Source organism: Hemicordylus capensis, chromosome 1, assembly GCF_027244095.1.
Source record: "Hemicordylus capensis ecotype Gifberg chromosome 1, rHemCap1.1.pri, whole genome shotgun sequence".
NCBI lineage: Eukaryota > Metazoa > Chordata > Lepidosauria > Squamata > Cordylidae > Hemicordylus > Hemicordylus capensis.
Window position 1 is genome coordinate 12,906,701 of NC_069657.1, and position 13,305 is coordinate 12,920,005.

The 13,305-nt window shown below is 45.5% G+C and overlaps 1 long non-coding RNA gene and 1 pseudogene across 1 annotated transcript; one reads left to right on the forward strand and one right to left on the reverse strand.

Annotated features, from left to right (window-relative positions):
• Window positions 1-376: 376 nt before the first annotated feature.
• LOC128342843 (uncharacterized) lies at window positions 377-2,468 on the forward strand. Its single transcript, XR_008315192.1, has 2 exons — window positions 377-551; window positions 1,875-2,468. It is a non-coding gene; the product is annotated as an uncharacterized LOC128342843 (long non-coding RNA).
• An 856-nt stretch (window positions 2,469-3,324) lies between these two features.
• Window positions 3,325-3,470, reverse strand: LOC128341424 (uncharacterized; annotated as a pseudogene).
• Between the last annotated feature and the right edge of the window lie 9,835 nt (window positions 3,471-13,305).

Sequence of the window (13,305 nt, forward strand, 5' to 3'; positions counted from 1 at the left end):
TTGAGGCTGGGGATGATGGGAGTTGTAGTCCATGGCCATTGAGGCTGGAGGTGATGGGAGTTGTAGTCCAGCAACATCTGGGGACCCAAGTCTGAGAACCCCTGGGCTAAACCAATCCCTTCCACACTGGGAGAAGGCAAGGTCAGAGCAGTGAGGAAATAAACTCATGAAATGATCAGAGGGTCCTGTGAACCCCAAAGTATCCACATATGGAGGAGGTTGGCTGCTGCACCTCTGAATGATTTACTCCTCTGGCTTTGCCTCCTTCCAATCAGCCTCTGCTGGAGGCGTTCAGTTCTGTCTCACCTTTGTACCCCACAGTCATGCCTGAGGCAGAGAGACGAGAGAACTCAATGAAGCCGATCCAGAACAGCGAGTCGCGCAGAGAGACACAGCATCTCCAAGGCTAAGTAGTTCTTCTTAGAACTACAAAGAACTACAAAGAACTAGCAGGGCTCTTAAATAGATTGGCTTTAACTCCACGGCAGGGATCCTGAGGAACTCACCGTCTCTGAGAGTGAAGAGTGCAGTCACGTCTGTTAATGTACCAGGTAGTTTTATAGTTTAACAGGCTCCCTTGTAAAATGCTTTAAAGCTGTTGCTTTCAGCCACACCTCTGCCAAAATGTACTTCATACTCCCCTGAGTCCAATTCGGCGTTAAATAGAGAAACTTGCTGCTAGTCTTGAAGGTGCCTTTTTCAGGCTTACGGGGTTATGGCAATAAAAAGGCAGGAATGTTTAAGAGGTTGGAGACCACACCAGCTACCTTTACTATCCAGGCATAAAAGGAGAATGCTGGTAAACCTGACCCACTTGAGGGCCAGCTGACTTGTGGCTAATTCTCTTAATAGCCATCCTGCGCGTCCATACGGGAAAACGTGGACCAAACACACAAAGGTCTTTGTTTTGATCTGGCCCCTAATTGACACAGCTCCCAAAAGGGAGACGGGGGGGGGGGGAATTAAACTCCACCAGGAGGATAGCCTGTTTTCCCTCCCATGGGCCATGAGTGGTGATTCTATTTATCCTTGCAACTAACCTGTGAGGAAGGTTAGGCTCGGGGTTAGTTTCGGGGGGGGGGGGCAGAGAAAATTTCCCTCCTCTCTGGTGTGTCCTGAGTGAATCACTCCATCGGTACAGGGGATATATATGTGTGTGTGTGTGTATATATATATATATATATATATATATATATATATATATATATATAGTGGACGATGCAAGTCATTTAATGGTCCTAGAGAAAGACATGCTGTTCTGGTCACTCCAGGTCTTAAGACTCACATCAGTTTCGGAAGATGAATACAACTGAAGGAAGCCCGGGCAGGTGTGCGGCTGGGGGAGTCAGTCCTGTGACTTGTCTCTGGGGGGCCCCCAAGGCAGTGGGCCCCCAGACAACTGTCTCCTCTTGCCCTATTATAGTTATGCCCCTGCATTGGTATCATCTCAGGGGATGAATGTGAAGAGTAGTTTTTGGAAACATCTACCCTCCCAGAGATGGGAATTGGGTGATAGCTTTGTTGCGCTTAGAGATTTCTGTGCATTATCACCCCTTCTTTATTCCTACCCCGCAATCAATTTTAGGGTAAAAGTGTGGTCATTTTTGCACAGAGGAAAGGCGAGTTAGGGTAACCATGGACAAATGGTTGTACTCTCTCCATGGAGTAATCCTTGGAGGACATTCCTGCCAATTATCACTTCCATTCCTCTGACAACATCGATAAAATTTTATAGCAGCTTTTTAAACACTTTAAAAAGCTTTTAAAACACCATTGCAGAACTGACCACTTCAGGCTCGATGGTCAGGTCAATAAAATATGATAACACACTGAAAGCTGGAAGTATTACAATATCACCTATTTTCCATCTCTAGGGGTGTCGGCCTTGCCAAAATTTCCAAGGAGCAATTATCCTCCCAGTTGGTACCACCTTGCCCACCCCATCTGACTCATGTACTAACTTGAAGATGCTAGGCGTGGAAGTGGTCTCAGGGATCAGCGGTGGGCCCTTCTGCGGGTCCTGGATGGACCCTTGACAGCTGCGCAACAATGCTGACCCCTGACAGTGGCCCTGGTGAGGCTGAGAGATGTTCACATGGCATGCATGGATGAGCTAAGATCTGAAGCCAAGTCTTCCTTCTATCCACATTATTATCCGCCCGGCGTTTGCCCTTTAAAATCTTTTTTGTAAAAACACTCTTGGATGCTGTTCTTGCTTTGTACACCACCCTGAGTCTGTGGATTGGGTGATATATTAAATCAATCAATCAATCGATCGATCAATACTGTTTAATTGTTGTTTTAAAGTGTTTTTAAATTGTTAATCGTTGTTATATTGTTTTTAATTAATGTTTTAGCTCTTTACTGTTTTAATGGTTTGTTTTAATTGTAGACTGCCCTGAGCCATTTTGGAAGGGCGGTATAAAAATCAAATCAATTAATTAATAATAAATAAATAAATAATAATATTTTACTTTATTATTTTATTAATGTATATATCACATTCAATAGAAGCATTCTCAAAGTGCTTTCTGCAGCAATAAGGCAGGTTCCCTGTCTCCTAGGGGCTTACAGTCTAAGAACAAAAAAGACACCAGAATTTTATTTGCACATGGCTTCATGCACTTCGAATTACACTCGTGGCATTGAGGGAAGCAGCCCCTCCCCTCTGCTCTTGGGTTTATTTATTTATTTATTACATTTATTAACTGCCCCATCCAAAAGCTCTTGTTTTGATGCAAGTTCACATGGCATGCCTCCATGTTTTCCTTCTAGCCAATGGAGGGGGTGCGGGCAGAGTAAGAGCATCCTTAAGAGCAATATCTGCATTTCTAAAGATAGTATCCCTCTTATTATGCTCATGATTCTACCTCAATGCCTCTTCCTATTTGCTCCAGTGTTTTCAGAAGAAGTAGCTTAAAACCAGCATTTTAAAAACCTGGAAATACACTAGAATTCACAAAGCCCGATTTGGGTGTGGAGTGCGTCCAAGGCTCTTGAAGGGACTTTGGGGTAAGTTTGGCTGGTGTGTGAATGCACACACTCTCTCCTGAAGGAGGAACATAGGAAGCTGCCATATTGTCATATAGTCAGACTATTGGTCTATCTAGCTCAGTATTGTCTTCACAGACTGGCAGTGGCTTCTCCAAGGTTGCAGGCAGGAATCTCTCTCAGCCCTGTCTTGGAGATGCTCCCAAGGGAGGGAACTTGGAACCTTCTGCTCTTCCCAGAGCAGCTCCACCCCCGAAGGGGAAGATCTTCCAGTGCTCACACTTCTCGTCTCCCATGCATATGCAACCAGGGCGGACCCTGCTTAGCTAAGGGGAAAAGTCATGCTTGCTACCACAAGACCAGCTCTCCTCTCTAAAAATTAGTCCTCAAATAGAGGACGTATCAGATATTAAACTGATAAGAACAGATTGACGACTACTAGAGTATACTTGATCTTAGCCAAAAGGCCGAGAAGCAAGGAGATTTGGGGTAGAAGCCCTGTCTGTTAAGCTTGCAGGGAGACACCAGCAAATGACTACTGGAAAAGACAAGGTGCTGGGATGGACAGGGATAGTCGCCCTCCCCCTGCTTAAGATTCAAGAGCCACCCTTTACAAGGTACCCCCTTTATGCAGTTAGTTGGCAGTCCTTTTCCTTACTACGGAGGTTTTCAAACAGAGATCCTCCGATGCTGGGGGAATACAGCTCCCATCATCCCTCAGCCACAATTGCCTTGGGATGATGATGGGATGATGATGGAAGTTGTAGTCCGGCAACTTCTGGGGACTGACAGTAAAGAAGCCTTGGGCACTAAGGGCAGAGATCCATCAGGGCTGAATGCTAAGGCATATTTGTATGCAAGTGTGCAAACACTCAGAATATCTGCACTACAGCGTTGCCAAGTCCAGGGGGTGAAAAAAGTCAATGTCCATCACCCAAAAAGTGGAAATAGGGGAGACATTTCACACACCCACACCCCTCCAAAAGGTTTCCACTTTGCATAAAATGTGCATATGTTCTTTGGTATTAAATATGCACATTTTGATAAAAATTGGATAATTTGAGAATAAATACAGCTCACCGTTGTGAAGCTGATGACCAAGTGAGCTGTATGTCTGCTCAGTTTGCTGTCACGGTGCTGAGTTCTCAAGGCCCCTCTTCTGAACCGTAAATTCATCTCCTGGTTAGCTTTACCACACACACAATCCTCTGTCCTCCTCCCGCCTGCATTGCCTTGTCTTCGGCGCGGTGAATGCGCCCACCCAGAGCAGCAGCCTGCTGCGGGTGTCCCTGCCTGAGTGCCCACCTAGTGCGAAGCTTGACCGTTAGGAGGCGGGAGGAGCTCTCGCCACCATCCCTGCAGGAACAGCCGGTCGCCATCCACTCTCTGGACCTGGTGGTGGTGACCGCCGCCAGGTAAGTATGCCTGATGGCTCCCACCTGGCTCCCACCTGAATTCAGGTCCTGCCCCCTTCCCTGGCTGACCTGATTTTGGCCCACACAATGTTGGCAGCCCTACCAGCATCCGCCCCTGAAGTTAGCAGGGGAGCTGCTAATTGTGAAACGTTCGTTAACTAACTGCTAACTGAGTAAAGTTAGTTTGCCAGTTGCTAACGGAGCTGCCGCCACCTCCGCCACATGAAGGAAGCGAGCTGCACTTGCCAGGCCCACCTATTTGTGCTCCTGCATCATGTGATTCTGCATCCTGCCTCTGAAGCAGAACCTCCCTTCTGGTTTCCCCATTGGATGGATGGTCCGCAGGGTGCTGGCAGGGGAAGGAGACAGAGGGAGAGAAGCTGTTCAGGAGAGCAAAGCGTTCTTGAGCCAGCAAAATGTTCCAGCTGCTCCCCAGAACTTCAGACACCGTAAGACACACACACACACACACACACACACACACAGAGACAGTTGTTTGATCCCCCAGATAGTTGCATGTCCTCTATAAAGGTCCCTAGTTAGCAACCCTCTTGCACAACCAAGGCACAAACATTCTGAGGCTTTGAAAGTCATTACTCTGGGGCACCAGTTTTGCCAAAGCAAACAAACACCTAACCTTTGGATTGAAAATGCCTAAAAAAGAATTGAGTGGCAAAATAGCAATTTTTAGTTTCATTATGTGCAAAATAAAGCAAATTAAATTAAATGCATGATTTGAGGCCAAGGGTTTCTATTCCACAAGGATTCTCACCAGTTTCACATCTGCTAACTGAGCAAAGAGGCACCTTTTTAAAAGTAGTGATTCTCTTGATTGAGCAGGGGGAGAGCAACTGGCCCTATCCATCCCCAGCACAGCATCCTTCCAGTGACTGTTGCTGGTGTCTATCTTAGGTTTCTTTTTAGAGTGTAAGCCCTTTGGGGACAGGGAACCATCTTTCTTTATTTTTATTTCTCTGTGCAAACCACTTTGGGAACTTTTCTTGAAAAGCGATATATAAATATCCGTAGTAGTATCTGCAGTAGTGCCAGAATCTGGGGAGAAAGTCAGGATGTAGGATTTTAAAATCAGCTGTTTCCCCCCACCAACCTCCCCCTCCCCCCACCTCTCTGGGTCTGGTATGTTAGCTGCCTGTAGCATTTTCTCTTCCCTCACTTGCACACACAACGGATTGATTCATCCCGCAATGCAAGTGTCTGCATCTGGTTTATGGATTTTATTAGTCACTGCAGAAATATTTAAGCTTGCGGTGAGCATTTACAAGTGTTATAGCATGAAAAAGGTGAAAGAATCAAGGCGAGACGATGAGTTTGCCAGACAAGGGTAATGAGACATAATCACCCAGAGCTGGGGGAGGACAGGAGGAAAATGCTTCTCAGGTCTGCAGCACGTGCAATTCCAGTGGGGAATCCGAGGGATTTAATCCAGAAAGTTTGGAGGGGGGTGGTAGGAAATTAGGGCTTGAGAAAAAGAAAAGGCATGATGTTCTGATCAAGAGGATTCAGGGAGCATTGAACTGCAACTGATACAGTTCTCCATCTGTCTGTGGCCACTGTACTACATGCCTTGAAAATGTCCAGAGTGGATAATACAGGGATGGGCAATCTTGGCCCCCCCAGTTGTTGTTGAACTACATCTCCCATCATCCCCAGTCACAACAGGAGGGCCAAGATTGCCCAACCCCACTCTGATACCATTGGAACATAGGAAGCTGCCCTATACAGCCCTTGCTAACTTGGCAAAGAGGCACCTTTTAATGTGGCGATTCTCTTTATTGAGCAGGGGGAGAGTAACTGGCCCTCTCCACCCCCAGCATAGTACCTCCAGTGACTGTTGCTGGTGTCTATCTTCTGTTTCTTTTTAGATTGTGAGCCCTTGGGGACAGGGATCCATCTTATTTATTTATTATTTCTCTGTGTAAATCGCCCTGAGCCATTTTTGGAAAGGCGGTATAGAAATCGAATAAATAAATAATAAATAAAATAAATATACCACGTCAAACCATTGGTCCATCGAGCTCAGTATTGTCTACCCAGACACTTCTCCATGGTTGCAGGCGGGAGTCTCTCTCAGCCCTATCTTGGAGATGCCAAGGAGGGAACTTGAAACCCTCTGCATTCAAGCATTCAGGTGCTCTTCCCAGAGTGGCCTCATCCCCTAAGGGAGTGATGGAATATCTTTCTGTGCTCACCCATGTAGTCTCCCATTCAAATACAAACCTGGGTGGACCCTGCTTAGCAAAAGGGACAATTCATGCTTACTACAGCCACCTTAAGTGGCGCAGCAGGGAAATGCTTGACTAACAAGCAGAAGGTTGCCGGTTTGAATCCCCGCTAGTACTATATCAGGCAGCAGTGATATAGGAAGATGCTGAAAGGCATCATCATCTCAGACTGCGCGTGAGGAGGCAATGGCCAACCCCTCCTGTATTCTACCAAAGAAACCACAGGGCTCTGTGGGCACCAGGAGTCGACACCGACTTGACGGCACACTTTACACTTTACTGTACCACATCAGCCACTAGCCACTAAAGAGTGTTTAGTAACTGCAAGGGGTCCAAAAATGATGATGAGCTTGCTCCCTGGAACAGGCTGCACCCTGACAGCACAAATGTCCCTGTTTACTAGAGATGGCCTCTCTTTTCTGGCCTCCGGTAAACAGCCCCTTAGTTTTTTGCCTCTTGACTGGATAAAGAGGCAGCTTTTAAAGTGACTACAAACATACATAGGCTGCGTGGAAATGTGATGGTTGAATGTGTGGAGGTAACTTGGGTTGCAGTGTCCCCTGTAAGGCGCGCACATGTGCGCGCACTCACAAGTTTTTGGATGCCCGCTCAGTTTCTTTTAGATCCCGCTCAGGTTGAATCAGGAAGGCCCCATTCTGAATGCATGTGCACTGCCTTGATACTGCCGTCCAGAACAAAACTCATTCCGCACATGAATGAGGGAGAACACGGCTTGGGTGTGGGTGTGGTCAGTTTGGATGACCTCCTCCCCACCCCTTCAAACATTCAAATGAAAGCCTCTATGAGGTTTTGGCATTTATCTACTATTAAATGGCTGTGCATTTTGGAAGAGTGATGTATATTGGTCAGATCTGTGGCTTATGATACGGTACAAGATCCTATCTGTCCATGATGATGATGATGCCCATTGTTTTGAAGAGCCATTATGTTGAAGAGCCCCGCTGGTATCAAGGAGCTTGTGGCACAGCAGGGCTTTTAAAAAAAGGGAAATGTAGAACTGCGAAATGGTATGCGGGCGAAATTTGTGTGCCTAGCGTGTGCCACTGCAACATATACCTATGTGGTTTCCTTGTCTGCGCACACCTATTTCGTTGCCTAGTGTCTCATTCGTTCATGACATTTAGAAGATTACCATGAGTGGGCGGTGGGACAGAAGAGAGATGCAAGTTTGGGGAAATATACACATTTGATAAATAAATAATAAATAAATAAATAAAAAGAAAAACCTGGAAATTTGACAGCAGCATCGCAGAAGATTGTTATATTCATTGGAGAAGATTCTGTGGGAGCCGAGTCTGTGGGAAGGAACTTTGGCAGAGGGGTCTGCTTGATCAGGGTCTGGGTCCCGGAGGAGCCTGGACCACTTCGCTTTCCTTTTCTGGTTGTTCCCAGTCCTACCTTTCACGTTGTCTAGCCGTCACGTGGCTGCTCAGCTTTCGCCCTCCTGCAGATTTTGGCCTACCATTCCCATAATCCCTGACAAGTGGGAACTGTGGCTGGGGATTATGGGAGTTGTAGTCCAAAAACTGCTGGGGGGCCTAAGTTGAGCAGGTCTGGTTCTAGCATCATACCACTTTTTCATTACTTGAATTTTTGAGTTGCACAAATGATCTTTTCGAATTTCACTTTTCTCTTCCTTTCCTTTTTTTTTTTTGTAAGAACTGCATGTTTAGTGTCAGCATAGTAAGTTTGGGACGTCATTAAAAAAAAGGGTTCTGTGGTACAGTATGAAATCCTGGCCTTAATTCTTCATCCTGCGTCAAGACAGGAGGTGTTTATGCCACACCTGCCAGCCAGCTCAGGGCCCCAACTCTAGGGCACAGTCAGACCTGTGCTCATGCCTGCTTCTACTGCAGGGGTCCCCAAACCTGAGTCCCCAGACGTTTTCGGACTCCAGCAACTCTTATCCCAGACACAATGACCTTTGGCTTACAATATCGTAAGAGAATGGTACCTTTGACTTATGGATGTTACCATACCAGGATGGTGCTTTGGCCCCTGTGTCTGGGGATGGTGGGAGTTGTAGTCCAACGACATCTTACAGAGCTCACACATGTAGTCTTCCATTCAAATGCAACCAGGGCAGACACTGCCTAGTAAAGGGGACAAGACCAGCTCTTCTCCTTAATACTGCTGCTATGAATATTTATATACCACTTTTCAACCAAAGTCCCCAAAGCAGTTTACTTAGAGAAATAAAAATAAATAAAGACTGATCCCTGTCCCCAAAGGGCTCACAATCTAAAAAGAAACACAAGGCAGATCCCTGCAACAGCCACCAGAGGGATGCTGTGCTGGGGATGGATATGGCCAGTTTCTCTCCCCCTGCTCAAAAAGAAAACCACCACTTTTAAAAGGTGCCTCTTTGCTCAGAGAGCGGGGGAAGCCCTGTTCTATTCTGCTGCCTAGCTATCTGCTCTCCAACTCAGCTGAGTAGAGGGGAAATCACTCCCAGAGGTTGTTGCAGCAGAGAATGGTCTGTGCTTAAACTTGCCACACAAATACACACATGCTTACATATACAGGTGAAACTCTGAAAATTAGAATAGCGTGCAAAAGTCCATTAATTTCAGTAATGCAAATTAAAAGGTGAAACTGATATATGAGACTGACACATTACATGCAAAGCGAGATAAGTCAAGCCTTAATTTGTTATAATTGTGATGATCATGGTGTACAGCTCATGAAAACCCCAAATCCACAATCTCAGAAAATTAGAATATTACATGGAACCAAGAAGACAAGGATTGAAGAATAGAACAATATCGGACCTCTGAAAAGTATAAGCATACATATGTATTCAGTACTTGGTTTGGGCCCCTTTTGCAGCAATTACTGCCTCAATGCGGTGTGGCATGGGTGCTATCAGCCTGTGGCACTGAAGAGGTATTATGGAAGACCAGGATGCTTCATTAGCGGCCTTCAGCAATTCTGCATTGTTTGGTCTCATGTCTCTCATCCTTCTCTTGGCAATGCCCCATAGATTCTCTATGGGGTCAGGTCAGGCGAGTTTGCTGGCCAATCACGCACAGTACACTGTATACTTTTCAGAGGTCCGATATTGTTCTATTCTTCAATCCTTGTCTTCCTGGTTCCATGTAATATTCTAATTTTCTGAGATTGTGGATTTGGGGTTTTCATGAGCTGTACGCCATGATCATCACAATTATAACAAATTAAGGCTTGACTTATCTCGCTTTGCATGTAATGCGTCTGTCTCATATATCAGTTTCACCTTTTAATTTGCATTACTGAAATTAATGGACTTTTGCACGATATTCTAATTTTCCGAGTTTCACCTGTATGTGATGTACCAGCAGCAATACAACATCACAATCTACACAACATTATACTAATGTTTCAGCTGATGGACGGCATCACAGGCAGGCAGCTAGACCTCTGCACAAGTTTAGGTTTGGACACAAGACTCCAGTGGAGTGTGGGGAATAATTCAATGCATTCTGTTCCAATGTTTGAGTCCAAGCCCTGGGGAGGAAAGGTGGGGGAAAGCCCCTTTGCCCAGATATTATCAGCCAAGGATATTCTTAGCTTGCCATCCAGGGAATCTACTTGCAAAGTACTGTGGACAATGCTGACCTCTGCAGGGCAACTCTGAGAAAGAGTCCTTTGTAGTAGGGTTTCTTAACCTTGGGCCCCTAGAGGTTGTTGGACTACAACTTCCATCATTCCCAGACATGGCCTTTGTGGCCGAGAATGATGGGAGTTGTAGTCCAACAACATCTGGGGGCCCAAGGTTAAGAAACCCTGCTCTGTGGCAACTCTCTGCAAAGCTTGGCTGTATACAAGGAAAGAAGCACAGTAACTGTTGTGTAACTGTGGCTGTGGAGAGTCATGGGGCTTGGTTTTTTATATATATAAGCTAACTCAGCAAAGAGGCACCTTTTAAAAGTGGCGATTCTCTTTATTGAGCAAGGGGAGAGCAACTGGCCCTATCCGTTCCCGAGCACAACATCCCTCCAGTGGCTGTAGTGGGTGCCTACCTTATGTTTCTTTTTTAGATTGTGAGCCCTTTGGGGACAGGGAGCCATTCCATTTATTTACTTATCTCTAGGTAAACCACTTTGGGAACTCTGGTTGAAAACAGTGGTGGATTAACAGAGAGGCAGAGCAGGCATTTGCCTATGGTGGCAAAATTTGAGGAAACAGCAAATTTTGCCCCTCCCCAAATGTTGCCGCCCCTCTCTGTGGACAACAGCGGCTGCAGCAAGGGTAGGGTGGGTGAGGAGAAAGTTCCCCCTTTTACTGTATGAAAGGAAAAGGGCAAACCTTCTTTGTTTAAGGCAAAAAAGGTGTCAAAAGCCTTTTTGCCTATGGGTGGCAAAAAGCTTAATCCGCCCCTGGTTAAAAAGTGGTATATAAGTGTTTGTTGCATTTATCGTATTTGCAAAGAATTGTCACAGGATTATACTTCATGGTCTTGTAGTCCAAAGTTTCTAATTTTGGCTCTATACCTGTGTGGGTATGGATATAGATAGCTGTTCTCTTTGCCAGCAGAGGATAAAGAAGACTTCTAGAGATGAAGGCTTGTGCCCCAAGAACAAGTGCTAATGTTGTGCCATGAAGTCCCATGCTGTTTTTGCTGTCACAAACACATGTTTGTGTCCCATAGTGGCATCTGGGTGGCTACTATTGGAAACTGCATGCTGGACTAGACAGGCCTTTGGGCAGAGTTGGCCACTCCATGGAGCAACACTAAAGAATCAAATAAACTTGCCAGTTGGCCCATATATGGGCTGTTCGCCTGTAATTAACCTGGACCTAACACCGGTGTTTTATTTGCAGGCGGACCTGTACTGTGTCACTTTTCAACTGTGGGGGACAGAATATACAATACAATAATCCAACGGATATTTCTATACCACTCTCCAACAAAAATTGATGTAAGCCACGCTGAGCCATTTTTGGCTCATTTAATAAATGAGAGAATGAATGAATGAATGAAAGTTCCCAAAGCGGTTTAGATAGATAGATAGAGAGATAGAAAGAAAGATAGAAAGATAGATATTAAATACATACACACATACATAAGTACATACATAAAGTATCTTCAGAATTATCTTTTCTGAAGTGCTCTGAACTTCGGAAAATAATAGCACATTCCAAACGAGAGATGTGTAACTATACATGTCGCCATATATTGGCCTTCTTTTATAAACATGCACTTCAGACTTCCAGGTATATTATTTAGGGTTAGAAAAAGAGAGAAAAGCTTACATTAAGCTCCCAGCAGGGACCTTTTCATTCAGCAGTTATCTCTTGTGACTTCAGGCTCGTGTGCGTTTCTCATCAATTTCAGGCCAAAGTAGGTCTCTCTTGTGCTTTTTAGCTTTTGTTGAATAATGTGCATCTACTACAGTAGCTCTGATTCTCATTCTTAACAGTCCCCAGCAGGCATGGAGCTCACATATAACCTTGGGATATGCGGGATCTTATTTCAAGCATACATCTGCTGAAAGATGGTTTTTGAGACTCCTGTTGCCTCTAGACACAGGCAACATTTGGATTTAGTAACCGAACTTGGAAGGTGTTGGGGAATGGGGCCGAAGATCAGTGGCAGAGCGTTGGTTTTGCATGCAGAAGGCCCCAGGTTCAATCCCAAGCCTTTCCAGGTAGGGCTGGGAAATACCCCTGTTTGAAATGCTGGAGAGCTTTTGTCAGTGTGGACAATACTGAACTAAATGGACCAATAGCTCGACTCCATATCAGGCAGGTTCCTGTGTTCCAAGATACCTGTTGTGTCACATGGATGTGGATTAGCAGAGGGTAGGGAGCCTAGAGGATCAGGATTGGATGACTTTTCACATCTCTCCTGTACTTTCATGCTGCAAGCTGCATTTATTTCACTTCTCTTCCAGAGGCCCTTGCAGATGGAGAAATACTGCGTTTGAAAATGCAAGTTGTTTTTGATTATCCATGCAGCATTTAGATGACATACTGGCCCATTGCACAATTTCACAGCGCCATCTGTTGGCCACCTGCTGGCAATCTACCATGAGAATTGCCTTTTTTCAGACTGCTTCCCCCAGCCCTCTCTGGAGGTGCCAGGGATTGAAACCTGGACCTATTGCCTGCAGAGCGGATGCTCTCCCACAGAGCTATGACTCCTCTCCAAGCTGGGCATGCGCTGTGCAAGTGCGACTGTTAACAACTTTCCATACGTCATTCAAAGCAGCTGTTTCGACCACTCTGAATGCACAGGAGTACCCCTGCTATGTCAGTAGCAGGGAAGAGGGGTAAATATTGGTAACTGGGCAACCGAGGCAGGCAGAAGATGTGGGAGGGCAGAGAGGATAGGGTGAAGTTGGTGGCTCCAAACGTCTTGGCTGTATCCAGCGAATAACTCTGTCATGGAGAACCTGGTCTGGCCTCTTAGCCTGACTTCATCGAAGTTGAGAGACTCCAGTATCCAGCAGTGGAATAAACCAGATTCCGTTTGCTTTGTTTGTCTTGGCCTACCGTGCCTCTTTATGAGGAAAATGGCCAACGTGAAGTGCTTCCCCTGTGTATTTTGACAGGAAACCTCAGTAATATGCTTCCCTTTTGTTGTATATCTTACTCTTTTCTCTCAATCTTGTTTAAATATTTTCAAGTACAATGACATATTTATTAACCCG